Raw genomic sequence first — 26,765 nt, forward strand, 5'->3', positions numbered from 1 at the left:
TTGTAAACTGAAGGAAACACTTCATGGTATTCGCTCCAGAACTGCCACAAATTCGTCGGGTAATAGACCGCGCCTCTCGAACTGTCAACACAAATGGAATTGCTAAGAGTATCCTACGACTTCCACATCGCTGGCAACGGGTTATACATAATGCTGGTGACTGCTTTCAAGGTCAGTAAAACTTTGAAACACGTATCTATTTTGTACGAGCTGTAAATAAATAGTTGCCGGTTTTCCATTACCTCAATCGATTTTCGCTCCCACATAATCGCAACCGGTTTTGAAGCATGCTCGGATCACCAAGTTCCGTCTTGTGTTCCGAAGATTCGGTGCATATGGACTTTTTGCGTAGTGAAGGAGCAACAGAAATATTACAATGAGCATGAAGCTGTCTACCTGTAATATTTAAGTGAAGAGAAATAACGACCGTGTTGACTGAATCAGAAACTGGATCAGCTGTTCTCTAGACCCCATATTTAACTGGGCTAGAAAATCCGTTTCAGACCTTAACATGTAAACACGACAGTGAAAAAGGTTTCCGGAATTCGGTTTTTGTCTTTCGGAAGATGTGTAACATGTAAACGTAGTCGATGCGACACTCGTGTTACCACTGGGATAATACGATGTGAGGTAATATACGCAATGCGAAACACCACATGAGAAACAAGAAGACACCACATATCACATTCCTCTTGCAGTCTTGAGATCTGAAGAGGACGCTATTGTGGCTTATATTTATTTAAAGCCAAAAAAATAATAATAAAAGGAAGTGCTGTGTGCACCGCACAATGCTATAAATATCGAACGTAGTTCGGCTGTGGTTTCTCGTGAGGCCTCTCAATACGAAAAACTCTGAAAATTCTGTAGAATGGGTCCGGTACTCAATTTTTGAAGTAATTAGTATACGCTATTCCGACGAAGCATGATACAAATTTTCGACTTGTTATTTCTCCTTTGGTGTAAGTGTGTGAATGACAAAAATGCTGCCACGAAAAGTTTCTTTTCTGTAAGACCACATAGAATGATACTTTATTCAGTGTCGTGCATATACAAGTAAAAGATTACAAATTAATGAATCCATGTTGGTATTTCTACAACTGTTCAATTTCACAACGTAAGAAGGATTATATGATTTACTTTGGAGAGTATTCAAGAAAAACGTTGCTGAATTTGCAGCCACCACCGATGGTGTATCAGTGGGTGATGAACTCTGCGTAGGGATAGCTGGTGTATTTGAAGAAATGGAAGGAGCCCATGATAATAAGAGAAATCCCGACGTGTCAAATGCTCAAATGCAAGCTGACGAACAATACCTCTAACTCGTAGCTAAAATTAGTGGGGGTGCTGCTCCAGAAGTTTTACAACCTTTGTAGGTCTTACTAAAGTTCTCCTTAACACTTAGGCTTCGTAAAAGGGACACTGAAACTACATTATCAACGTACTTCTTTGACTTCCCATGCTTTTCCGTTTTTCTTTCGTTTTGTTTATCTTTCTACATTGGAATCGCATTCGGGAGGACGACGGTTCAAACCCGTGTCCGGCTATCCTTGTTTATGATTTCCATGATTTCCCTACATCGCTTCAGGCAAACGCCTGGATGGTTCCTTTAAAAGGGCACGGCCGACCTCCTTCCCAATCCTTTCCTAATCCGGGTTTGTGCTCCGTGTCTAATGACCTCGTTGTCGACTTGACGTTAAACACTAATCTCCTCCTCCTTGTTTACCTTTCTAAATCCGCCTTTTGTCCACCTTAAATCAACTCCAAATAGCAAAATTGGGAAGTGAAGCAAAGCAGTTTTACTTTACATACGCAAGGCCAACTTTTCAACTTTTCTTTTGGTACCATTCATAATTAAAGGTGCGAATGTGTTACTTGTTGCTTCTTAAGGCGTGCACACACTAGGCCAACGAACAACAGAGATGAATTCGGCCGACCGCTGGTCTCCAATCCATTGGCGTTAGATTCTCATCCTCACCAAACGAAGGGCTTGCGTCCAACTTGGCTCTGATAATTTGCTGATGTTGCTCCCGTTTCGTTATCGTTATAAAGTAGCTTTCTAACTACAATTTCACAGGCCGATGTTATGAGGAAGGAAGAGGATTTTGCAGTCGTGACATGTGTAGCATTTATTTTACTGCAAGAAGCTGATCATTGGGAAAAGATGATGAAGAAGAAGATCGACGCCGGTGGAAGGCTTCTCTTTTACAATGTACGGAGCAGCGTGGTGGGACAAACTTAATGTCTGATCTTAAAGCTGAATTGGATAAAATGGTTCAAATGGCTCTGAGCACTATGGGACTTAACATCTGAGGTCATCACTCCCCTAGAACTTAGAACTACTGAAACCTAACTAACCTGAGGACATCACATACATCCATGCCCGAGACAGGATTCGAACCTGCGACCGTAGCGGTCGAGCGTTTCCAGACTGAAACGCCTAGAACCGCTCGGCTACAACGGCCGGCTCTGAATTGGAATATGAACTATTACATAATTTTTTTCAAATGAAAGCTACGGATTTCGAGTGTTTATTAAATTGTGTAGGCCGTAAATTTACAAGCTTGTGGGAGAGCTGCACTAGCAACAGAAGGATTACTGGTCACTCCCAGTTTTGTATGTTTATCTTTCACGGCGAAAAGATGCCAATAAGGACACAATTATATTTTTTACATCGTGCACACTTCTTTCTAATGGCTCATTTACTTCCCTCCAAGCTTCCAATATCTTCAATTTGTTTTTATAATCGCAGTGCGTAGAGGCCCATAAACACTCCTGTTCACAATAAAACACTATCAGCTTTAATGCTCTCTCCATATACCATTCCATGCTTCAGTATCTTTAAACACAAAAAATACACGCCCTTAGCGAGAGCGGGTATTTCCTTCAGGGGCAACAGTGACTGTTGAAATTGAGTTTTTCAGGACAGCCACAAGTCGCACTCAATATTTTTTTATTGACCAATTTCGCTCTTTGATTTAGCAACCATCTACCATACTTTAAACTGCAAATTTCACAGTTTCTCATGGTGCTCCTGTTAAATTAAAGAGCGAAACCAGTTAATAAATCATATAAAGTGCGACTTGTGACTGTCCTGGAGAACTTAAATACATCCCCGTGCTAGAGACACAGAAAGCAAATCACTACTGAACCAACAAGCGTTCGTCCCGGTTTTAAAACTTCTTAAGGTCCTCCGAAAAGAGCGAACTTGCCTGTCAAATTCGATCTTATGTAGCCACGGAGGTGCCAAAGATAGATTGTCAGTTTTACCTTAGTTTTGAAGCAGACACTTTTCGTGTATGTTGTATTTTGGCGCTAGTGAGTATGGCTACGAATACAGATAACGCATTTCTAACACTGCCTCTGGCACTGTGTTAAAGAAGAAGAAAAAAAAGACGCTGGACCAGGGAATGGTTTAAAATGAACAATATACAACTGAAAACCCGTTAGTGGAAGTGTTTCACTCAGAACCTGATGTTTACATCAACTTTCTACGGATGGACGGGGAAACGTTTAATAACTTGTTTAGCATTACTTCGCCCCCCTCACATTGCAAAATAAGACACAAGTAGGCGAAAATTTATTCTCGTCTACTTGGTCCTCTAATGATAGTTCATTAAAATACCTTAACATGGGAACGTATAGCCCACATCATCTTTGGAAGAACCGGAGAGCTTCGATTTCTTTTGTTTCATTCCACTTCACTTGTATGTTATTGTATGTGTAAAATATTGATTTTTTTCGTAACCTCTTCATGCGTAATATATGGTTGGGAAGGATGTGATACGTCTACCATTTTAGTAATTTTCAGTGCTATTTGGTTTTATACTTGGTTGTACTTTTCACAGTTGTGGAAACTCACGATACAATGAGATTAATTGTAATAAAACACTTATTCACTAAACATACGTGGCGACACAACAACGTCTGCCGTCTTGTCACACTTACTGTCAGCAAAATTTCTCGCAAACACGTCAGACACGATCTATGCTTCACAAACACGTCAAACGTCAAATATTTGGCAACTATTGTTACGTTTGACAAAATGTTTGATCGTTTACGGGGGCCTTACAACACGTTACATTTAGTAGAACGCTATAGCGGCAGCTCGGACGACAGGACGGTACCATATACTTTGACAAACAGTACTAACTGATCGATGTAATTCACAAATTCGTTCATCGTCCGAACTGGCAGCTATTACTGCCTTGCTTGCTTAGTATATTATTATAACTACAGGAAATTTAGATGTGAAAATAGCATTGTGGAACTTAATTTGATAGTCCTCGGTCATGTTTTAGGTGGCAGAGTGTAATCTAACCTGCAAGTTATGGAATAATTATACTCTTCCAACAGCTGACATCTACTGTCAGGTAATAGCAGACAGACTTTCAGCTTCTGGTGTTAGAATACTATTTGAGTTCTGAATTCCAGTGGCTGGTTCCCACTGTCAGGTTATGGCACGTGCACGAAGAGGGTTATGAAGATCAACTTTTCTCATTGCTAGTTGTACCCCAGCATTTAAGCATGATTAGCAGTCCCAATAAGTGAGCCACATGTATTTGATCAATAGTACAGCAACTTTGATGTGGAAATATTTAATTTAGTGCTTCATTGTGCCTTACTTCAAGTAGGACACAAATGTTGTTGTTGTTGTGGTCTTCAGTCCTGAGATTGGTTTGATGCAGCTCTCCATGCTAATCTATCCTGTGCAAGCTTTTTCATCTCCCAGTACCTACTGCAACCTACATCCTTCTGAATCTGCTTAGTGTATTCATCTCTTGGTCTCCCTCTACGATTTTTACCCTCCACGCTGCCCTCCAATACTAAATTGGTGATCCCTTGATGCCTCAGAACATGTCCTACCAACCGATCCCTTCTTCTGGTCAAGTTGTGCCACAAACTTCTCTTCTCCCCAATCCTATTCAATACTTCCTCATTAGTTATGTGATCTACCCATCTAATCTTCTGCATTCTTCTGTAGCACCACATTTCGAAAGCTTCTATTCTCTTCTTGTCCAAACTATTTATCGTCCATGTTTCACTTCCATACATGGCTACGCTCCATACGAATACTTTCAGAAATGACTTCCTGACACTTAAATCAATACTGGATGTTAACAAATTTCTCTTCTTCAGAAACGCTTTCCTTGCCAGCCTACATTTTATATCCTCTCTACTTCGACCATCATCAGTTATTTTGCACCCCAAATAGCAAAACTCCTTTACTACTTTAAGTGCCTCATTTCCTAATCTAATTCCCTCAGCATCACCCGACTTAATTAGACTACATTCCATTATCCTTGTTTTGCTTTTGTTGATGTTCATCTTATATCCTCCTTTCAAGACACTGTCCATTCCATTCAACTGCTCTTCCAAGTCCTTTGCTGTCTCTGACAGAATTACAATGTCATCGGCGAACCTCAAAGTTTTTATTTCTTCTCCATGAATTTTAATACCTACTCCGAATTTTTCTTTTGTTTCCTTAACTGCTTGCTCAATATACAGATTGAACAACATCGGGGAGAGGCTACAACCCTGTCTTACTCCCTTCCCAACCACTGCTTCCCTTTCATGTCCCTCGACTCTTATAACTGCTATCTGGTTTCTGTACAAATTGTAAATAGCCTTTCGCTCCCTGTATTTTACCCCTGCCACCTTTAGAATTTGAAAGAGAGTATTCCAGTCAACATTGTCAAAAGCTTTCTCTAAGTCTACAAATGCTAGAAACGTAGGTTTGCCTTTCCTTAATCTTTCTTCTAAGATAAGTCGTAAGGTCAGTATTGCCTCACGTGTTCCAGTGTTTCTACGGAATCCAAACTGATCTTCCCCGAGGTTGGCTTCTACTAGTTTTTCCATTCGTCTGTAAAGAATTCGTGTTAGTATTTTGCAGCTGTGACTTATTAAGCTGATAGTTCGGTAATTTTCACATCTGTCAACACCTGCTTTCTTTGGGATTGGAATTATTATATTCTTCTTGAAGTCTGAGGGTATTTCGCCTGTTTCATACATCTTGCTCACCAGATGGTAGAGTTTTGTCAGGACTGGCTCTCCCACGGCCGTCAGTAGTTCCAATGGAATATTGTCTACTCCGGGGGCCTTGTTTCGACCTAGGTCTTTCAGTGCTCTGTCAAACTCTTCACGCAGTATCGTATCTCTCATTTCATCTTCATCTACATCCTCTTCCATTTTCATAATATTGTCCTCAAGTACATCGCCCTTGTATAGACCCTCTATATACTCCTTCCACCTTTCTGCTTTCCTTTCTTTGCTTAGAACTGGGTTTCCATCTGAGCTCTTGATATTCATACAAGTAGTTCTCTTATCTCCAAAGGTCTCTTTAATTTTCCTGTAGGCGGTATCTATCTTACCCCTAGTGAGATAGGCCTCTACATCCTTACATTTGTCCTCTAGCCATCCCTGCTTAGCCATTTTGCACTTCCTGTCGATCTCATTTTTGAGACGTTTGTATTCCTTTTTGCCTGTTTCACTTACTGCATTTTTATATTTTCTCCTTTCATCAATTAAATTCAATATTTCTTCTGTAACCCAAGGATTTCTACTAGCTCTCGTCTTTTTGCCTACTTGATCCTCTGCTGCCTTCACTACTTCATCCCTCAAAGCTACCCATTCTTCTTCAACTGTATTTATTTCCCCCATTCCTGTCAATTGCTCCCTTATGCTCTCCCTGAATCTCTGTACAACCTCTGGTTCTTTTAGATTATCCAGGTCCCATCTCCTTAAATTCCCACCTTTTTGCAGTTTCTTCAGTTTTAATCTACAGGTCATAACCAATAGATTGTGGTCAGAGTCCACATCTGCCCCTGGAAATGTCTTACAATTTAAAACCTGGTTCCTAAATCTCTGTCTTACCATTATATAATCTATCTGATACCTTTTAGTATCTCCAGGGTTCTTCCATGTATACAACCTTCTTTCATGATTCTTAAACCAAGTGTTAGTTATGATCATGTTGTGCTCTGTGCAAAATTCTACCAGGCGGCTTCCTCTTTCATTTCTGTCCCCCAATCCATATTAACCTACTATGTTTCCTTCTCTCCCTTTTCCTACACTCGAATTCCAGTCACCCATGACTATTAAATTTTCGTCTCCCTTCACAATCTGAATAATTTCTTTTATTTCATCATACATTTCTTCAATTTCTTCGTCATCTGCAGAGCTAGTTGGCATATAAACTTGTACTACTGTCGTAGGTGTGGGCTTCGTATCTATCTTGGCCACAATAATGCGTTCACTATGCTGTTTGTAGTAGCTTACCCGCATTCCTATTTTCCTATTCATTATTAAACCTACTCCTGCATTACCCCTATTTGATTTTGTGTTTATAACCCTGTAGTCACCTGACCAGAAGTCTTGTTCCTCCTGCCACCGAACTTCACTAATTCCCACTATATCTAACTTCAACCTATCCATTTCCCTTTTTAAATTTTCTAACCTACCTGCCCGATTAAGGGATCTGACATTCCACGCTCCGATCCGTAGAACGCCAGTTTTCTTTCTCTTGATAACGACACGCCCGCATCTCGTGGTCGTGCGGTAGCGTTCTCGCTTCCCACGCCCGGGTTCCCGGGTTCGATTCCCGGCGGGGTCAGGGATTTTCTCTGCCTCGTGATGGCTGGGTGTTGTGTGCTGTCCTTAGGTTAGTTAGGTTTAATTAGTTCTAAGTTCTAGGCGACTGATGACCTCAGCAGTTGAGTCGCATAGTGCTCCGAGCCATTTGAACCATTTTTTTGATAACGACATCCTCTTGAGTAGTCCCCGCCCGGAGATCCGAATGGGGGACTATTTTACCTCCGGAATATTTTACCCAAGAGGACGCCATCATCATGTAATCATACAGTAAAGCTGCATGCCCTCGGGAAAAATTACGGCTGTAGTTTCCCCTTGCTTTCAGCCGTTCGCAGTACCAGCACAGCAAGGCCGTTTTGGTTATTGTTACAAGGCCAGATCAGTCAATCATCCAGACTGTTGCCCTTGCAACTACTGAAAAGGCTGCTGCCCCTCTTCAGGAACCACACGTTTGTCTGGCCTCTCAACAGATACCCCTCCGTTGTGGTTGCACCTACGGTACGGGTATCTGTATCGCTGAGGCACGCAAGCCTCCCCACCAACGGCAAGGTCCATGGTTCATGGGGGGGAGGATACAAATATCGACTATTATTCATTGTCTGGTTGGGGGTACGGACAACAAGATGGTATACTCTAAGGGGTAAATATTGATTGGCTGCTTCATTTTAATGGCTGGCAATATACTAGGTTGTGACTAGCTGTTTGGTTTCAGTGGATAGTAAAACATTGGGCTACAACTGAGAGATTTAAACGTTGTAAGAGGTCCGAGCAGATGTAATGTCGATGTATTGCTCATGCGCTGCCTGCGATATGCAAGGTATAAGAGAATCGCTGACCAGAGAGCAGTGTTGACTGTATGAACTGTGTAGCAGTAGCAGTAAGTTGTTGCCAGTGTGTGTGTCTGCTCTGGTCTGGTCTGGTGTATCATGTTGGCTGGGCCGGTCGCGGTGCAGCGATGCCGGAGCCTGAGTATTATTGTATAAGGTAAAAAAAAGCAGCCTCGCGCATATCTAGTAATATTATGTAAACTCCCATGTATATCTTTTAAAAATGTCCTAATAATAACAAGCATTCATTTCAATTTAAAGAATTTAATATTTTTTTCAATGCATGATCATTCCGATTGTTGCAAAAGAAAAATCATTTGCTTCCTTTCATAAATAACAAATGTATAGGCCAGCATTGCACAGAGCTGTGGCGGAAAAGAGCTATTGTAAGAGCAGATAGTTGCCGACTTTATCGAGGTGAGAATTTTTCCTTTTTATTCAGAATGATCTTACAGGGCCATGGCGCAGCACTGCTGTCGTCCAAATTTTACCAGGTTACTGAATTTATTTTTTATTACGAGATTTAGGAATTTTTCTGTTTCGAGCTTCTATTAAATGAGAAAAGAATTTTGTGGGTACATTAAATGGGAACCAGTTTTGTTCTGAGGTTACACTAAAAATAGAATCATTAACCAAATAATATTTAATTATATATATTTTTTGTGGGGAGGTTACACTTGGCGACATCCGGCCAGGATCATATTTCTTTGTGAATCTCTGAGAAGTAGTCATATATCTGCTCTTATTTATTTAAATGTAGTTTGCATCTGGCGCAACGCATTTACTAATTTGTCACTCTTTCTTTCACAGATCATCGGTAATTTATTGCTCTTTGTTGTAATTGTGTTTGTTCCATTTTTGCTTCGTCTTTGTTTCATTTTTGTGCTTAATTTTGATTTGTGAAAAATGCCGCAAAAAACTGTTAACAGTACATCGCGATGTGCAATGAGTGAAATAGCCGACTCGAATAGCTTGACCGATAATATTTGCGACACTCAGTGTAATAATGATAATCCTCCATTTACAGACAATCAGTGCGTACCGACCACTAATATTGATTTTGATCCTAATGATGAGCAAACAAATCCAATTATGTCCAGAGTAAATGTAACAATTGATGACGCGGCACGTTCCGTTACAATGAACGCTGCTCAGTTTGTCACACCCGGTTTGCAAAATTTGAATTGTGAGCAAATAATTGTTTCTAACGAAGGTGAACAGTGTACTCAAAGTACGTCAGATTTGTTTGATTCCGATGTAGTGGCCAACAGTGCACATCCGATTGGCAAACCTTTTTGTGAATCACAGAATGACCAAATGGTTATACAAAACGTGACACATACAGATACACCATCACACGGCACAGAAAATACAGCAGCTAATTTTGGGATGGATCAAGTTATGGCATTATTACTACAACTCAATGAAAAATACGACAACCAGAACAAACAACTTAAAGAAAATATCAAAGAACAACTTAACGAATCGAACAAACAACTTAATGAAAAACAAGACAACAATTTTAAACAGCTTAGTGAACAGATTACAGCCGTTGCCGTGCAATGACATGATACTAAAGAACAATTACGTGAAGAAATTAAGCCTTGTGCTAGGAACAGTAGTGAAGAAATTAGATCTGTGGCACAAGAATTAAATAATACACATGCAGCCACAACTAAATTACTTAGAGACGAAATTAGTGCAGTCGCTAAACAATGCTCTGAAAACGCAACACAGTTAGGCGACGAGTTTAAATTAATGTCAGCAGAACTTTCACGCACGCTGGATGCGAAAGTAGACGCGAAATTTGACCAACAGAACAGCCAAATTGACGAACGTTTTAATCAACACCTACAAAACAGTGAAACGCGCTACCGTAAATTTATACAGGAGCAAAATAAAGTAAAGCGACAAATCATGGAAACAATTACTGCACAGAGACAGGAAGATAAGCGTAAATTGTTTACGAAAGCAAAAACATACGTAGACAACAATATTGCTACAGTATCAGACGAAATTAATGCTATCAAACAGTTGAACACCGAATTACATGATGAAATCTCTGACCTTAAAACAAAAACAGACACACACACAGTAGACTTTCAAACAGTGACCGACAGACTTGAACAGTTAGAACTAATACAGGATCCCGATGCCATCAAAGCAGACGTTAAGAAATTAAACAAAACCACACGTAAAATACAAGAACAAATTAATGCTTGCGATACTAAAAACGATGATCAGGTAAAAGCACTGACTGAAAAATATGATGAATTGGCCAGTCGTGTTGACGTTATCGAAAGTAATAATGACACCAAATCAGACGATACGTCACCAGTTTCGTTTAATCAAACACCCGAATTCCAAAATTTACAGCAGACAATCAGTGAGATAGGTTCGTCCAATAATACATTACGTAGAAAATTGTCAACTTTACAACAAGAAGTAACAGAGATGAAAAATGTTTCAGCCTTTAACATATCACAGCACACGCCACTTTGCGAACATTCGTCAGACTCACACAGCCAGTATAATTATGTAATTTACAAAGAGTACGCCAGTTAGATTCCGAACAGTCACAGACAAATAGATTCTCATACAATCCTGAACCTGTTCAGACATACAGAGACGATAATTTTGATTACAAGCACTTTCTATCCTTGAGAAAATTTAAGGTATTTAAGAGTGACAGAAAACAGATTCATGCTTTGGACTGGATACGACAATTTACTTTTGAATTTTCACCGGCATTGCCTGTAACGCAGAAAGTAAAATTTATTTGCAGCGCAAGTGACCTCAGGGGATTCATTACGCTTCGATGAATGTGTGCCGTAGCGTGCACAGGGCCCCGAGCCGTAGTAGTGCTATTTCATCTTTAGTTTTCTGCACTGCTGCCTTCTCTTCTACTATCCTTTATATCTATCAAAACAGCTCTTCAACTATCGGTCTATCTAGAATTAAGAATGAGTAAAGAAAACCTGATATGACAAGTTTTACCGAAAGTGACAATTTTCATTAGACACTCGCGAAATGACGAGAACTACCAGCAGAATTTTAATAACAGACAAAATTTTAATTATCAGTATCGTCAAAATTATCAACAACAGGAACCGCATTTTGGTAACAATAGAGGTTTTTCTCAATAACAGCATCAAAACCAGGCGGTTAGCATACCTAACCAACAATGCAGTCTGCAAGGTCAACCAAGCTTTAATGTTTCGCCGCCTGCACGTATAGCATCGGCTCCACCAAATAGTAACGCACCGCAACAGGGAAACCAGTACGTACAGAAAACACATCATTTCAATTCCTATCGCAATGCGCCATATAGCAATGACTATCATGACAGACGTAAAAATAATGGCCACAATTTTCAGCACACGTTTAATAACAGTCGGTCTTATCAGCAGCAAAATCATCCGCAACAACATATTATCATGAATGAACCAGACAGTAGATATCATCCCGAACGTAATACGTCAGGAAGAAATAACAGAACAGTACAAATAGTCGAAATGCCACAGCATCCTCCCGCAAATGATAGCACCCTGTCATTGAAGTAAAGATTGGATCATCCAAATTTTCAGCAGTAATCGATTCTGGATCACCTATGTCAGTTATAAATGAGGAAACTTTCAACGAATGTAACAAAGAGAATACCTATCCTATATTACTATTAGGCAAAACTAAAGTAAAAGGAGCAGTATCTGGTAAAGGAGTAGATGTAAAATTACAGACACATTTATCATTTTGTATTGCAGGTCATACATTTCACTCAAATTTTTTGATTGTTCCGTTATTGACAACAGACGTTATTTTAGGTACGAATTTTCTGGTACAACACGACGCAATTATTGACTTTCAAAATTCCTATTTAATGTTAAAGGATGAAAATGTACAACTGGCATTAGAATTTCAGCACTCTTTATCTGCAGAAGAACAAACAATTAATTGTACAGAGGTCATTTCCGCATCACGTAACATAGACTGTCATTCCACATTGTTCACAGACACGTACGTACACAATTATAATACTGCAGACGAAGCCGACTATGACGTTATGCAAATGATTTCTGATAAAGTTAAACAGAGCAGTGCAAATACAGACGACGAACGCACGCAACTGCGCAAAATTCTTTTACAGCAAGCTCCAGTTTTTGACAACGTCCCTGGTACTATGTCCGGTTTTATGTATGAATTTCAAGTTAAACAGCACAACACATTTAAAGCCAAACATTATCCCATTCCGTATATTCACAGAGAACAAGTTAAGAAAGAATTGCAAGCTATGCTTGACCAGGGAATTATTGAACCGGCAGTTAGTCCGTACATAAACCCACTCCATATTGTTAAGAAAAAGGATGGTTCACTTCGTCTCGTACTTGATTCGCGTCACGTCAACGACATTATTATTAATGAAACAGATCGCCCACAGACACTAGAAGAACTTCTACAGAAATTTCATGGTACTGCTATTTATTCCACATTAGATTTGAAATCGGGATTTTGGCAAATTCAGCTCCATCCGAACTGCAGAAAGTACACGGCTTTTCTCTGTTTTGGTGACTGTTATCAATTTTGTAAATTACCGTTCGGTTTAACTATTTCTTCAGCAGCATTTATTCGCGGTTTGAATACTACACTTCCGACAGAACTAAAAGACAGAATCACAACGTATGTAGACGACATTCTTATTGCAGAAGCTAACTGGTCTGAACACAATCTGATTCTTGAACAACTGTTACGAACTTTACGTGCACAAGGACCCACAGTTAATCTCAGCAAATCGCACTTTGGGAAAACTTCTATTCAATTTCTTGGACATGTAATTTCAGCAGAAGGCATTGCGCCTGACCCGGAAAAACTTCAAGCTTTACGTGACATTACTGTTCCTACGACGAAGAAACAACTATGCAGCTTTTTGGGTTTAATTAACTTTTTTCGTAAATTTATTTATTACTCTGCTTTAGACACCCCTAGATTATGTCAATTGACGGGTAAAAACACTATTTGGTCCTGGGATAGCCAAGCACATTCTGAATTTGTGAATCTGAAAGATGCTTTGTTGAACGCACCACTTTTATCACATCCAGATCTTACTAGAAATTTTTCCATTGCTACTGACAGTTCTAACACCGCTTTAGGCGCACACATTTTTCAGGAAATTGAAGAAGATGGTACTACAGTAATTAAAAACATCGCCTTTGCGAGTCGCATTCTGTCACCTGCTGAACGCAATTATTCTGTCACAGAACTTGAAACATTATGTGTTGTATGGGCATTTACGAGATTTAGGCATTTTCTTTATGGAAGACACACTACCATTTACGCAGATCATAGAGCGATACAGTTTTTACTTTCAGCAAAATATACACACGACAGATTAAGCAGATGGAAACTTTATTTACAGGAATTTAATTTTACAATTGTTCACATTCCCGGTACATAAAATATTGTAGCAGACGCACTATCCCGTTCTCTCACCAACAATCAGGAAGACATCGCAACCAACTTCTGCAACGCAAATTTCAGCGTCATGTACATTCAACAAGTTGCATTTGAAAATTTCATTTCGTCGTCATTACGAGACATAGCACAAGAGCAGAGTAAAGACAACGTATGGAAAGAAATTAAACACCTTTGGCAAGATAGGAATAATGTTACCATTAGAAACCATTACTCTGTACGCAATAATATTCTGTTTCACCGCTCTCACCCTGACAGCAACAACAGGTTACTATGCATTCCTGACGAGCTTGTTAACAAATTAATTTGGTATACTCATTTAAGTTACGCACATTATGGAGCCAGAAAATGTTTTCTAATACTGAGACAGAACTGTTATTTTACCAACATGGAGAAACGTATTCGACGAGTTTTAGCGTCATGTAAGATCTGCCAGAACGCTAAGTCAGACACAACTTCACATATTCCTCCGTTACACCCCATTGTACCTGTTAAATTGAGACACATGGCCGCTGTAGACATTTTTGGTCCGATTCCCAGAACTAATAGAGGTTTTTGCTACACCTTTGTCGCTGTTGAACTCACTTCAAAATTTGTTACCTTCACTCCGTTACGCAAAGCTACTGCTAAATCTGTTTCGAAAGCATTTGTAAAACATTTTTTATTTCATGTAGGGCATGTATTGAAAGTAATTTCCGACAATGGACCACAATTTCGATCTGCTATATAGACACGTATGTTACGAACAAGAAACATTTCTCCGATCTATATATCCAAGTATCATGCTTCTTCGAACCCTTGTGAACGATTAATGAAAGAAATTGGTAAACTGTGTAGAATATACTGCCATAAAAGACATATTGATTGGGACACACAAATACTCTCATTCCAGGATGTAATTAATTCCATACCTAATGAATCTACTACGCTATCTCCGACTGTTATACTGAAAAATGTTGAACCACCTAACAAAATTAAAGAATAAGTATCCTTTCCTACATCTCGTCGACTACGACAGCATTAAATAATTGACATTGCGCTGAACAACATCAAACGTGCCGCAGAGAGCCGGAGAAGACAGCAAAAACAGGTTTGTACACGCCGTGATTTTCCCATTGGACAGAAGATATTAGTACGTACACACTATTTATCTAACAGAGGAAAGAATAGACGTAGTAAATTTGAGCTTCTATATGCAGGTCCATACAGAATTCGCAGCATTCGTCACCCCAATGTAGTACAATTCGAAACTCTGAGAACCAGAAAAAGTAAAGGCAATCACCATGTCTCCAATATTAAACCCTTTATTGAATGAACATACTTTATGATTTATCACACTGTATTGCCTTTTCCTGATTTTTATATGATCAATGATGCAATTATTTATATGAACACTTACTGATGATTATCATATTTTTTCTTGCCAAGTGCCCGGCAAGGTAAGTTTAGCAGGTTGCTTTTCTTGTCATTACACATAAGACCGTGCACATTTTCCAGATAAACTTACATATTTTATGAATAATTATGCAATTCTATCTAGTGACATATTAATTTTATCAAATTCTTTCTCCATTAAAGTCTCCAACTCTCACCTCTATCAACTACACAACATACAAGCTGAACACAAAGAAAGTCATTTCTTGTCGTTATGTATCAGACCGTGCACATTTTTCATTTTTCATGTATGTATGATTGTTTTCCTGTTTGTTTGTATGCACTATGAAATCTTTAAGATATAAAAACACCAGTTGACTTTGACATTTTTGCCTTATGATATCTCAACATCGTGACTTTTTACATTTTTTTTCTGCTACTACATTATGATACTCTGTGTACATTTTTGCACCTGCACACTGTCTATGTTTTTGACATATTGCGTTTTCCGTCATGCTATGCTGTATGCTTAATTATATCACTAGAAACCAGTTTTTATTTAATGGGTATATTATGTAAATGCAAGACATTAATCACTGTTCATCATTTTCAGAAACCAATAACGTGTAAATGAAATAAATGAAACAAACCACAATGGATTACTATGAAATGGGAATTTCACCTTCGGAATGAACGAAAGAAGATGCAACACCTCGTCACGAAGAGTAAATGGATCAGAATTAACAAACATTAACATGAGTATACTATACACATCGTATGATAGCAGTCTTAACTAATTCTTTTTCTTTCAGAATACGAGGCAATTAATGCAGGCTGTTAGACAGAACTACACATCTTAGTTTTAGTGATGAAATATGCTAGAAATAAGGAACTCTATACTATGAATAGTTGTATGAAGTAAATGGTAATATGAATAATGAATAATGAAGTGTCTTTTTGCAGATGATAATGAATGATGATGAACAGTGATAAAGAATATGGTAATATGAATAATGAAGTTTTTCTTTGCAGGTGATGATATCTTTGCAGGTGATGATAATAATGAAGTTATGGTGATATGAATAATGAAGTTTTTGTTCACGAGTGATGATAGTGATAAATTTTATATTGCCACTAAACGCAGCACTTTTAAGTTTTTCTTTGCAGATGAGGATAATGATGAAGTTTATATATTTACTGTTAGTTAAGAAATGCTATGTAGTTATTTAAGTATTTGTTGCAGTTCGTTTTGACAGTATGTCTTATGTCGCATGGTATAATGACTGAAGGTTTTGGAAGGGACAGCTAGAGTACATATACATTGAGTACACATTTCATTACCTGTTAATTCGAAGTTCACTACTTTTCAGCATAATATGCGTTTCTTCTTTCAGCTTAATAACCCATTTTGTATTTTTTCTAGGAGAAGCTATTCATGAAATTAATGTGCTATAAGCAGTTAGTCATTAAACCTGTTCTAGTACTTGCATTTTTTTTACCCATTTGTGTGTGTCATTCATGAATGTGATCACATATACTCTACTTGTTTCATAACCTTGCTACAGCTGACTCATTACGAATGACGTTACCTATCCTCATTTGCAGCAATAAGTCAATAGCAATTATTTTCATGCACCAGCAATTAATTATCGATCCCAACGCAATTCATTGCTAGCACAAAAAAATAGACCTTGAATAATAGTTACAGTGTGTTACATTTTAAATATGTCTTACGTCACTGGAATGATCAGTTCTGAGTAATACTGAATGATGTTTTCTAATCACAGACCTTGAGTAATAGTTACAGTGTGTTACATTTTCAATATTTCCTATGTCACTTGAATGATGAGTTCTAAGTAATACTGAATGATGTTTTGTAATAATGAATAAATACTATGCCAATAATTTCTGTAAATAATATTTTTGTTATACTCTATAAATGCTATGCCAATAATTAACTCTCATTTTGAATGATAACTTCTGAATAATACTGAATAAGGTTTTATAAAAATATAAGAATACTTTGCAACTGGCCAGTGAGTGCCAATAATTATTTTAAATATGTCGTATGTCACTTGAATGATGAAAAATGTTTTGTACTATTCAATATTTGCTATATGTTTAGTAACTGGCCAATGAATGCCACTGTTTCTTATTTTAATTTTGTATTATGTCACCTACATGCTATAGTATATATGAATACCAGTAGCTTGATGCTACACTCATTAGCTCCTGTTTTGAAGGATGACTTCTGATGGTTTGTAACTGGCCAAAGAGTGCCAATGATTACTATAGCTAGATGAATTATGCAAATGGTATGCCATTAATTAACTCTTGCTTTGAATGATCACTTTTAAATGGTTTGTAACTGGCCAATGAGTGCCAATATTTACTGTCATCAGATGACTTATGAATAATATTCTGTAATACTCCATACATAGTACAGAAATATTTAGTAACTAGGCAATGAGTGCCACCAATTACTCAAATCGGTTGATAGACTAGTGTAATTCTCAATTATGACTAGCATAAGACTTAATGTCCTTCATCTTCTAACCTAATTACCAGAAATTACTGCAGTATACGTCTGTCCTGTCTATCCTTATGATCATGGAGCACTATATTTGGTTTCTGCACTAATTGTACGTTGGTGAAAGAGTGTGTTGTTGACACATCATGGTGTCCACTACCTTGAACAATGGAGATATTATTATGGTTCCACTGTTTGGTGTACCTAATGTACTACCAAAATGATAACATTGCATATTCATACAACATTTCAGTGTCTTGGCTACACTGATTAATACTTCAGGGAAGAGAACTTCAGATTGTCTCACTTGGTGTTGTGCTTCTGTATAAAGATATGGACTTTCAGTGCAGCTACGTGCAACCTACTGTGCTACAACCATGATGCAATCCTTCCCTTTCCTATCCTAGTTCTTGTAAAATGATAAAAAAAATACTACAGTGCGTATGCACTTTATGTCATTTGTTAATATGTTTTGTACTCATTGCGTATACATTTTGTCATTGCTAGATATGTTCTGTACTACAGTGCGTATGCACTTTATGTTATTTGTTAATATGTTTTGTACTCATTGTGTATACATTTTGTGATTTCTTGATATGTTCTGTACTCAGTGCATGTGCACTCTATTTCATTTCATGTTCTGCACTTATACTCTGTGACTGTAAACTTAGTTAATTAAGAAAAAATTGTTGCTCATGGCAAGTCCAATTGACTCACCATCGCTGCCAAATTTTTGCCCCCCAGTGGAGGATAGTGTAAGAGGTCCGAGCAGATGTAATGTCGATGTACTGCTCATGCGCTGCCTGCGATATGCAAGGTATAAGAGAATCGCTGACCAGAGAGCAGTGTTGACTGTATGAACTGTGTAGCAGTAACAGTAAGTTGTTGCCAGTGTGTGTGTCTGCTCTGGTCTGGTCTGGTGTATCATGTTGGCTGGGCTGGTCGCAGTGCAGCGATGCCGGAGCCTGAGTATTATTGTATAAGGTAAAAAAAAGCAGCCTCGCGCATATCTAGTAATATTATGTAAACTCCCATGTATATCTTTTAAAAATATCCTAATAATAACAAGCATTCATTTCAATTTAAAGAATTTAATATTTTTTTCAATGCATGATCATTCCGATTGTTGCAAAAGAAAAATCATTTGCTTCCTTTCATAAATAACAAATGTATAGGCCAGCATTGCACAGAGCTGTGGCGGAAAAGAGCTATTGTAAGAGCAGATAGTTGCCGACTTTATCGAGGTGAGAATTTTTGCTTTTTATTCAGAATGGTCTCACAGGGCCATGACGCAGCACTGCTGTCGTCCAAATTTTACTAGGTTACTGAATTTTTTTTTTTTACGGGGTTTAGAAATTTTTCTGTTTCGAGCTTATATTAAATGAGGAAAGAATTTTGTGGGTACATTAAATGGGAACCAGTTTTGTTCTGAGGTTACACTAAAAATAGAATCATTAACCAAATAATATTTAATTATATATATTTTTGTGGGGAGGTTACAACGTGTGTGTGTGTGTGTGTGTGTGTGTATGTGTGTGTGCGTGCTTGTGTATGTGAGTGAGTTGCTGGTGAAGCTGTATCACGTTCCTGTGAAATGAGCAAGGTCTCACACAAGTCGAGACTCGACAAAGTTGTGACTGTATTGACGAAGTTGTGTCAGGTTGCTGCTAATTCTGACAATATGGCGGCTATGGCGTTGGGGGTGGGGGGGATACATACTGATCTGTTATGTTTCAATGGCTGGTAAGATACTTTACTGCGATTGGCTGTTTCATTTTAATGACTAGTAAAGTACTGAGCTGCGATTGGAGGAGTGGGGAGGGGATTGGAGGATGGTAGAGAGGAGGGTGGAGGAGTGAGAGGGGGGGGGGGATATGATGATATCGTGTGTTCATGGTCATGCTGACAATAGCTTAAAAATTGTTTTGTGTATTTCTGAGATACTGGGTGTTTCGGGAGAAATAGTAAATATTTTATAACGTGGTGATATAGGCTAGTTCGAACAAACCTTTCAGTATAACATTGTGTCCAATTTTTACTGATTACAGAGAAACAACTGGTCACTGGGATAAGTTTCCATTTTAGGTATTAATAGTCCAGTTGCCGTGGGTTTATTTTTGTCACTGATATGAAGATCAAGTTGTAAAACTTTTCTTGAGTTTATACAACTGAATTTTTCAAATGTGATTGTGATTTTTTGGCCAGTACTAGAGTATCATTTAAGCATGCTGAATGTATTTACAGATGCTGAGTACGCTGATGTGGCATTTGTGTGCTGGTTTTGTAATGGAAGTGCTGCCCCTGCTTGTAAAGAATGCGGTAGGCGATTTTCTATCTGCAGTGAACCTGACTCAAGAGTTTTTACTCATCTTCTCACAAATAGCGTGAGAGGGGTGCAATGTCCAGTAGTGATATTCCATCCGAATGGAATAATGTACGAAGTGTGACTGAAGTGATAGCACTATTAAGTCAGCAGAATGCAGTCCTTCAACAAGCGCACACACATCTTCTATACATATTGGGGTTCGACGCACAAGGATATAGCAGTCTTTATGTATGTCCAACCTCTATACTGATCAGTTACAGTGGTTTCAACAACTTCGAGACGGAGATGTAGGTAGACGATTGGAATTTTCTTGTTGGCCAACTGTAAATCGGCGAGTAATCCCGTTACTGATGAAGACACTGACAGAGAATTATTTCTTGTTACTTTGTGTAGTCCCACAGATACAACATTTCTTTTTTTAATTTTATTTTTTCCTCGCAATGTTAAATTATTAATTATAAAATTTAAATATATTTAAACAGTTCAGTTTATATATGTACAATTAATATACTATATTTAGTTATGATTGCTGCCATTGCAAGTCAAAGGGCTATAGGCCATCGTACTGTAGCACATTGGTATAATTTTACACAAGCCACCACTGATGACACCGCATCCTGTAATGAAGCAGAAACTGTGATGCAATGGTTTGTGGACAATAACATTGCTGAAATGGACTAGTCTGCCCAGAGCACCGACCTGATCCCAAAGTAACACGTTTAGGATGAGTTAGGACGTCGACTTTGCTCTGGATCCCAGGATCCAGCATCACCACCTTCTCTGGTGTTGGTTTTTGACGAAGAATGAGCTGTCATTCCTCCACAGACATTTAGACACATTATTGGAAGTGTCCCAGCAGAGTTGAAGCCATCGTAAGGGCGCAGAGTGGACACATCCCATATTAATGCCCACTAATAGGCGGTTCAAGGCGCTACAGTCTGGAACCGCGCGACCGCTACAGTCGCAGGTTCGAATCCTGCCTCGGGCATGGATGTTTGTGATGTCCTTAGGTTCGTTAGGTTTAAGTGGTTCTAAGTTCTAGGGGACTGATGACCTCAGAAGTTAAGTCCCATAGTGCTCAGAGCCAACCCACTAATAGGCGTCCACTATGTTGGTTCAGATGATGTACGTTAATATAAACTCTTCGTTTTCTACTGTTAGCGATCATCTCTTGAAATTTATCCTTTTGCCTAAAATTCCCCTTGTTTGTAGAGACCCAAAGAACATGAAACAGAAGCAGCAGTTGAGCATGGAGTGAGACAGGTTGTAGCCTGTCCCTGAAGTTATTCTAATTACGCATTCAGCAAGCAGTAAAGGACACCATGGAGGTATTTGAAAAGGAAATTAAAGTTCAGGGAGAAGAAGTAAAAGCTTTGTAGTTTACCGATGACACTGTAATTCTGTCAAGACTGAGATATGGAATGGATATTGTCCTGAAAAAAGGTGAACTTCAACAAAATTAGAATAGAGGTAATGGAATATAGTCTTATTAAATCAGATGACACAGAGGGAATTAGATCAGGATATGGGACACTAATAGTAGTAGATGAACTTTGGTATTTGGGTAGCAAAATAAATGATGATGGCAGCGGCAGAGAGGATATAAAATGCAGACTGGCAATAGCAAGAATAGCATATCTGAAAAAAGAAGTATTTGTTAACACCTGCCACAATGTGTTAGGGAGCCTTTCTTGAAGTGGAGTGTTGCCTTCTGCCGAAATGAGACGTGGATAACAAGCAGTTTGGATAAGAAGAGAACAGATTCTTTTGAAAAGTTGTACTTCACACGAATGCTGAAAATTAGATGGATAGATAGGAAGACTAATGAAGAGGTTTTGGATCGAATATGCGAGAAAAGACATTTATCGCACAACTCCTTTAAAAGAAGGAATCAGTTGATAGGGCACATCCTGAAGCTTCAAATAATTGCCAGATTGGTAATAAAGGGAAGTTTGGGGGTAAAAACAAAAGAGAGAGACCAAAGCTTCGCTACAGTAAGACCGATATTACACTATCATATTTCTTTGGCAAATGGTCAAATAATCGTCACCATCTTTGACGTGGCACTAAAAAGGTGTATTACACCGTCATCATATTTCTCGTCAAAGGTCAAGATGGCACACAAAAACAATTGTTATTATGTGCTGCAGTTGCTTGAACGATAATTGCATTGTATGTGCATTTGTAAGAGAAGCGTCGGCAAGAAAGGAATCACACTTGGGTGAAGCTGTGGGTTTTACGTCGAGATAATAAAAGCGTCCCGTGAGGGGTTGCTAGTCCTCCATCGGGCACCTCCCCAAGTGGCGGATTGAGTAATGCCTCCCAGATATGGGTGGTACCGGGAAAATGAAATACCCAGAGGAGCGACTTCCCGGCAACCTCTGTTCTCTAGGTTAAAAGCAGCTGTTTACTGCACTACTGGCCACTACAATTGCTACACCACGAAGATGACGTGCTACAGACGCGAAATTTAACCGACAGGAAGAAGATGCTGTGATATGCAAATGATTAGCTTTTCAGAGCATTCACACAAGGTTGGCGCCTGTGGCGACACCTACAACGTGTTGACATGAGGAAAGTTTCCAACCGATTTCTCATACACAAACAGCAGTTGACCGGTGTTGCCTGGTGAAACGTTGTTGTGATGCCTCGTGTAAGGAGGAGAAATGCGTACCATCACGTTTCCGACTTTGACAAAGGTCGGTAGGTAGCTTATCGCGATTGCGGTTTATCGTATCGCGACATTGCTGCTCGCGTTGGTCGAGATCCAATGGCTGTTAGCAGAATATGGAATCGGTGGGCTCAGGAGGGTAATACGGAACGCCGTGCTGGATCCCAACGGCCTCGTATTACTAGCAGTCGAGATGACTGGCATCTTATCCGCATGGCTGTAACAGATCGTGCAGCCACGTCTCGATCCCTGAGTCAACAGATAGGGACGTTTGCAAGACAATAACCATCTGCACGAACAGTTCGACGACGTTTGCAGCAGCATGGACTATCAGCTCGGAGACCATGGCTGTGGTTACCCTTGACGATGCATCACAGACAGGAGCGCCTGCGATGGTGTACTCAACAACGAACCTGGGTGCACGAATGGCAAAACGTCATTTTTTCGGATGAGTCCAGGTTCTGTTTACAGCATCATGATGGTCGCACCCGTGTTTGGCGACATCGCAGTGAACACACAATGGAAGCGTGTATTCGTCATCACCCGGCGTGATGGTATGGGGTGCCATTGGTTACACGTCTCGGTCACCTCTTGATCGCGTTGTCGTCACTTTGAACAGTGGACGTTACATTTCAGATGTGTTACGATCCGTGGCTCTACCATTCATTCGATCCTTGCGAAACTCTACATTTCAGCAGGATAATGCACGACCACATGTAGCAGGTTCTGTATGGGCTTTTCTGGATACAGAAAATGTTCGACTGCTGCCCTACCCAGCACATTCTCCAGATCTCTAACCAATTGAAAACGTCTGGTCAATGGTGGCCGAGCAACTGACTCGTCACAATACGCCAGTCACTACTCTTGATGAACTGTGGTATCGTGTTGAAGGTGCATGGGCAGCTGTCTGTACCTGTACACGCCATCCAAGCTTTTTTTGACTCAATGCCCAGGCGTATCAAGGCTATTATTACGGCCAGAGGTGGTTGTTGCGGGTACTGATTTCTCAGGATCTATGCACCCAAATTGCGTGAAAATGTAATCACATGCCAGTTCTAGTATAATATATTTGTACAATGAATACATGTTTATCATCTGCATTTCTTTTTGATGTAGCAATTTTAATGGCCAGTAGTGTACATGGGCAGGAAGGCAACGGGAAACCACCTCCGACAATTATTCCTAAGAGAATTATATAAGCCAAAACGACAAGCACATTTAACGCAGAATTTTCCGGAGGTGTAAATAGTTCCCCAATCGGATCTCCAGAGGGAACTGCGTTAAATGCTGCTGAGAGTAGGAAGATGAATCTTCGAAACAACTGACTGTTATGAAACTTCCTGGCAGATTAAAACTGTGTGCCAGACCGAGGCTCGAACTCGGAATCTTTGCCTTTCGCGGGCAAGTGCTCTCTCCGCTGCAGAGTGGAAATCTCATTCTGGAAACATCCCCCAGGCTGGGGCTAAGCCATGTCTTCGCAACATCCTTTCTTTCAGGAGTGCTAGTTCTGTAAGGCTCGCAGGACAGCTTCTATAAAGTTTGGAAGGTAGGAGACGAGGTACTGGCAGAAGTAAGCTGTGAGGAGGGGGCGTGAGTCGTGCTTGGGTAGCTCTGTTGGTAGAGCACTTGCCCGCGAAAGGGAAAGGTCCCCAGTTCGAGTCTCGGTCCTGCACAACGTTTTAATCTGCCAGGAAGTTTCATATCAGCTCTCCGCTGCAGAGTGGAAATCTCATTCTGAAGGTAATGACCGGTACCTGGAACGTATAGAGTTTATATGAAGCTGGGAAATTGGCTAACTTAATGCAGGAAATGGGAAGACTGGGAACAGATATTCTAGAAGTGGCAGAGACATGGTGGCCAAATGCTGGAATGTGTGAGGTTCACGGAGGAACTATCTGCTATTCAGGGAACCAAGACAATATACTCAGAAAAGGTGTGGGAATAATTGTCTCAGGAAAAGTGTCGAAATCTGTAATAAATTTCTTCTCACACTCAGACCGAATGCCTTTGATTAAAGTGAATGCCACTCCAATTACAACATCATGCAAGTATACGCGCCCACATCAGATTCAACTGAAGATGAAATTGAGGTATTCTATGAAGAGATGAAACAACTTTTTAGGCTGGTAAAAGAACATGAGATAAAAATAATGGTTGATTTTAACTCTAAAATAGGAGAGGGAAGATTTGAAGAACTAGTCGGTTCATATGGACTAGGAATACGAAAAGATCGAGGCTAACGGCTTTGTCAATTTTGCCAAGAGGAAAAGATGAAGATAACCAAACACTTGGTTTGAGCTACGAACTAGACGCTTGTACACATGAAGTGCTCCAGCTGACCAATCTGACAATACAGTACGGAATCAAATAGATTACATTCTGATTAACAAGTGCTTTGGATCTTTGGTAACGAGGGCATGCACCCATCCGGGAGCCGACATTCCGTCAGACCATGTTCTGCTAGTAGCGGATATAAAAATAAAAATGACAAATGCCAAAAAAAAAGCAACAGCAGAAAATAGAAAATGATCGCCTTAAAGATGAAGGTGTCAGAAGCAGGGTAACCACAAAAATCAGGGAAAGAATTACAGATACAATCAAACCACAACTAGAAAAAGGAACAGATATAAACAACGTATGGGAGCAAATGCAGAAAATTGTGACAGACGTTGCGGAAAATGAAGCAGATTACAAACGGAAAACACGAAAGAAAAATTGGATGACAGACGAAATTTTGGCATTATTTGAAAAAAGAAGAAAATATAAAAACAAAGGAAACCAGGACAAATACGGGAACATGCAGGACGTCCTAAGAAAGGAGATAAGAGCAGCAAAAAATAACTGGCTGAAACAACAATGTAAAGAGTTGGAATGACTGCAACAAATACATGACGACTTTAGCTTACGTAAGACGATAAAGGAAACTGCTGGTATATATCGTAAGAAAACCTTCTCAAATATAGAAAGTGATCAAGGAGATATAGCACTGAACGATCAGCAAAAGAAAACTATCTTGGAGGACTATATAACAATATTTTTGTAGATGAAAGATCTGAAACAGAAAATAAAGATGACGAGTGTTTATCTGGTCCTGCCAACACAAAAGATGAAATCAGAAGAGCAATAGGAACGCCCAAAGATAGAAAAGCAGTTGGTCCAGATCAAATACCGCTTGAAATTCTGAAATTATTAGATGACAACAGCATCTCAGTTCTCCCAAAAATATTTAATCACATTTATAATACGGGTACATGTCCTGACAAATGGCTGACGTCACATTTCATTCCTTTGCCCAAGAAAAACAATGCAAGAAAATGCGGAGACTACAGACTAGTTAGCCTGATAAGCCATACCCCAAAGATATTTCTCAAGACCATGCAATATAGAATCACGGCCAAGTGTGAAAGGGATATGGGATGTTCACAGTTTGGGGTGTAGGTACGAGGGAAGCATTGTTCGCGATTCAGGTATTTGTTCAAAAGTGCTACGATCAGAGGAAGAACGTAATGCTGTGCTTCATAGACTATGAAAAAGTGTTTGACAGGGTGCAACACCATAAACTTGTACAAATTTTGAGAAGATTGGACATAGACGGAAGATATATTCGATGTACAGGAAATCTGTACTGGAATGAAACTGTTGAGTTGAGAACTGGCGGACAGTTGACAGAATCACAAAAAATCTGTGCAGGAGTTAGACAAGGCTGTATACTGTCACTACGCCTCTTTAACCTGTACTCAGAACATGTATTCCAGGAGGCGCTTGAAGATTGCCAGATAGGTATAACAGTAAATGGGGTATGGATTAACAACATAAGATACGTAGATGACAGAGTCTTAATTGCACATAACACGAACGATCTGCAAGCTCATCTGTCTACAGTACGAGAACACAGCAGGAATATGGGTCTCAGTATCAGCATCAAAAAGACCACATTTATGATAGTCACACGCAACTCATGTGAGCATCAAAATCGAGAATTAA

Source organism: Schistocerca americana, chromosome 7 (assembly GCF_021461395.2).
Source record: "Schistocerca americana isolate TAMUIC-IGC-003095 chromosome 7, iqSchAmer2.1, whole genome shotgun sequence".
In the NCBI taxonomy this organism is placed as follows: Eukaryota; Metazoa; Arthropoda; class Insecta; order Orthoptera; family Acrididae; genus Schistocerca; species Schistocerca americana.